The sequence below is a fragment of the Bidens hawaiensis genome, unplaced genomic scaffold (assembly GCF_021521415.1).
Source record: "Bidens hawaiensis isolate Kalapana, Puna unplaced genomic scaffold, B.hawaiensis_p1.1 tig00046218_1, whole genome shotgun sequence".
NCBI lineage: Eukaryota > Viridiplantae > Streptophyta > Magnoliopsida > Asterales > Asteraceae > Bidens > Bidens hawaiensis.
In genome coordinates this window covers 48269-52500 of record NW_027498253.1, presented here as the reverse complement: position 1 = coordinate 52500, position 4232 = coordinate 48269, and positions in this window count along the sequence as shown.

The window sequence follows — 4232 nt, the reverse complement described above, 5'->3', positions numbered from 1 at the left end:
TAATTACATATACATGTTATACATAGGCTGAATAATACACAGAATATAATTTATGAATCTCTAAATATTTCTTATAATCGAAATTACATATTTAATAATGATAAATGAAAGATTATAGTAAAAGATTTAAGATTTTAGTCAACTGTTGGTCGTTTGGTGGGTTACTTTCATAACTTGCATTAGTTAATATGTTCCATTCAGATCTTGAATCAAATCCGAAAGTCTTTAGGCTAACTTTAGTGCTAGATGAAGAACTAGTCCTCGGTTCAGACCAGTTTGAGTGTTTGACAGGTTTATGATTGAGTTGACGGCTAACAAGTTTGTATTTCAAGAATCGCTATCATTGGGAGTCCGCGGTCCTTAAAATGTAGATTGTTTCTGTCACACCCTCAAAATCCACTAACGGAGTTTTACCGTCAGAGGGTGTGAACTGGCAGGATCGGAATCATCAGTTATAATCAAACCATAAAATAAAGTTTCAAAACCACGAAAACGTTTACGAGTAATTAAATGCGGAAGCGTAAAAACCTTTAATCAAAAGTTGCGTCACGCAGGACGACTTAAAACCAAAGATAACCGTTAAAAATAAGTTTGCAGGACAAAAGCGTTTTTAATCAATGCATGTTCCTAAACCGCGCGCCCGCCTCGGCTACCTGCAAATAACATACTAAAAGTGTCAACACAAGGTTGGTGAGTTCACAAGTTATATAAAGATAAATCGTTTAGCGTTTGCGTTCAGCGTTACAGCGTTTTGCGTTCAGCGTTACAGCGTTTTGCGTTACCAGATAGTGTTATGTCAAATTATATATCGATAGGTAGCTAGTCTATACAACAAGTATTACTAAGTGTTCGACACCGAAACTGACTCGTTTATTAAGTGCCTTGTCACCAGGTCCTCCAGACCATGGTACGTGTTAGCCAAAATTACACCCGCTCGACCTCCAGTCAAGTTTAGCGTTGGGTGGGGTTTGTCAAACCCAGTAGTACTACTCAACAGTGACTCGCTATTCTAAATATTAACCGGTTCGATGTGTAGGACTTCAAATGTTTCGTTTGCCACTTAGCCTTTACAAGTGATATATAATTTATAACAAAATCTTAAATGCGTTGTGGAGTATGTTATCTCCCCCAAGTGAAAAACGTTTGAAAACAGTTTAAAGAGGGGAAAGTGAAACTCACTGTTTGCGAAGAATTTCCCAAAATAAATCACCAAGATGCGCGTCACCGAAAAACTCTCCCTAACGTTCTAAAACAACAAAGAGATTTTTCTAAGTGTCGGAATATTATCGAGTCTCTAGACCCGGCACATAATACCTATGCACATAACGTGTTTCGTGTTTCGTTTGTGAATCGTGGGTGACTTAAACAAGTGTTTTTGTGACACATTACATGTGTAAGCAATCATATACGTGTCATGTATTCATAACGTACGTTACTAGCAATTATTCCCCGTAAGGGCATTTTGGTCAACAAATAACAATTAACTAGCCATTATTCCCCATGAGGGCAATTTGGTCAAATCATGGCAATCAATTAGAAATTATTCCCCGCAAGGGTATTTTGGTCAAAACATAACAATTATATAACAAGTATCATGTTTCATGCATTTTTACACAACTCAGCAGCTAGTTTCACCGAGACAGAAATCGTACTAGAAAGATTGTACTATTTTACCGATCATAGCATCTCAATTAATTTACCAAAAATCATCACAGAAGCACATATGTCTTAGGTTTCCAGAACATATTTTATTACATTTTTATTCCTCACAGTTTTCTCACAATCATCAAATCATTACATCAAACTCATAACAGTCAAATTCATGCGCAACAGAATGTTATTTGCAATTCCCGTTAAACGAAAAATCCAATAAATGCAAGACCACTTGGGTTAGGTTCCTAACTCAATGAGTCAACTTCCAGAAGTGGAACCAACCCAATCGGTCTCGTAGTTCATGAGATATAACATTTACAACATAACCTAACAGCAGGTCTAACAGCTCAGCTTTGCACAACGTTTTTGTAAAATCATAAAAGTTAACCTTTACTTGTCCAAAAATTACAAATTTATATTCTATAGAAACTAGACTCAACCTAGTTTACTGTAGTACCAATAATCTCAACCAATTTTCACGTTTACACTTCGTTACAGTCACTTAAACATCATATACACATTCTGTCCAGAAACTGTTTGCATCCAAACTCAACATAATAACTATCTATGAACTATCATGCATTCATATAACCCTCTAGACTCCATAAACACCATCCATGCACCTCAATTACATATTACATACTTGATTAGGGTTTGTGTTTGAACTCAAATCAAAGACACAACAATTTACATGCAACAAGATTCAATCTAGTTATCAATCATCATTAATTCAACAACAATCATGTTAACTTCATACATACACATGGAATCGGCTCACTAGGGTTTGTAATTAACCCAACAAACATCAAAATCAATTAACAAGGATGTGAATGATGATCAATTATACCTTCCTAGCACCTAGTTCTTCAATCAAAAGCTTGATTTGAGGGTTGTATGTGTGTATAAGGTGGACGGCAGCCAAGGAGCAAGGGGATGAGAAGTTCCGATCGGGATTTTGGGTTTGGAATAATAATAAGTTAGGGTTAAGTTAATGATATATTTATAAACATACAAGTTACACTCAAGTCCCTCCACTTCTAAGTATTACTTTTCTAGCCTAACTAACTTGTTTTCATCTTGAGTTAACGTTTATAACCATGTTATCACATAACACATAAGTCTAACACATAATTATCACATAATTACTGTTTTGACGTTTTTCGTTTATTTATCAATCGTTTGCGTCAACTCGTTTGCGTTTCGGTGCAATTCCCGAAAGACTACACATGTAGTAAGTGTTAAGCGTCATTTAAACCCTAGTTTAAATGTAATGAAGTGTGCGTTATAGATTCAGTGATCTTAAGTTTGAATTGACGGAGTTGAGTTAACGGAGTTAACCTGAAATTGACGATTGTCACAGTTTCTTATGGGCAGCTATCTACAAAAGCCCACATTATAAAATTTTGTTTGATCAAATGCACTTTCAAATATAATTAAAGTGCTTTCTTACGCCGACCGAAGTATGCCCATAAAACAAAGTCACAATGTCAATGTCGTCAAGACCCGTGATCTTAACAAATACATTCCTCAATTGGTCATTTCCTGAAATACGGGCAAAGAATACATCTTAATAACTTTACGTGAAATCAATTAGTCATAATATATTTTATTTTATAGTTCTAAATATATTTAAATGATCCATATAATAAACGTTTATTTCAAATACGCATTTGTCTATATTTTTTTTGTTAATTGTTTTTGTGTATGCTTCAAAATGATTTCAAATTATGATAAGTTGATTTGTTTTTCATATTTTATACGTTTAAGTATATGATAGAGCTAAAATGATAAAAGTTACAAATAGATCAATTTTTAATGAGAGTAGTAATTTGTAATTGAGTCAACATGGATATCCTGATGAAATCTTATGTTGGGTCTCAACGGGCCATGAAACACAATTTGGATATGGGCCTTGGGCTAGTTTTGAGTTAGCCGTCGACTGAAAAGGGAAAAACAAAAGCAACCGAGAAGGCTTGGGCCTGTGGTCTTTTATCGTGATCAAGACAGGAGTACAGTTTGTTTATATTGCTTAAAAAGTTAAATTTGATGCACTCTATTCATAGTTTACACTTGATGTTTGATGATCTGTGACCATTTGGATTTGTATCTATTCTTGTGATGTTGTTTGGTTGTGTTATTCGTAAGACGAATTGATGTTGATTATGTCTTTCCGATGATTCTATTACCCTTTAGAGATACTCAAGATGTATAGCATATGTCATGTTGGTCCGATTTCATATGGTTCGTTCCTAAAGTTAGTCAATCAACCAACTTAAGTTATTTCTATGTAACCGATACCGAACATCGAGTAAACCAGGTGTAATTTCACTTAGTTGAATGACAACTATGTTCGAACGGATGTTAATCATATGCATGTGAATACGCGATATGTAATTGTTTTGAGTGGGAGAGGTGATGTTATAAGATTTAGTTTTATGTTATGTTGGTTTGTCTTTGTTGTAATTGTTAGACTTCTTGCTGCTTAGAAATTGATGTTTGTTTTCTCGTTTTTAATATATTGACCATTCAAAAAAATAAACATATACTCGTCGTCATCATCATATTATTAATCATATGTA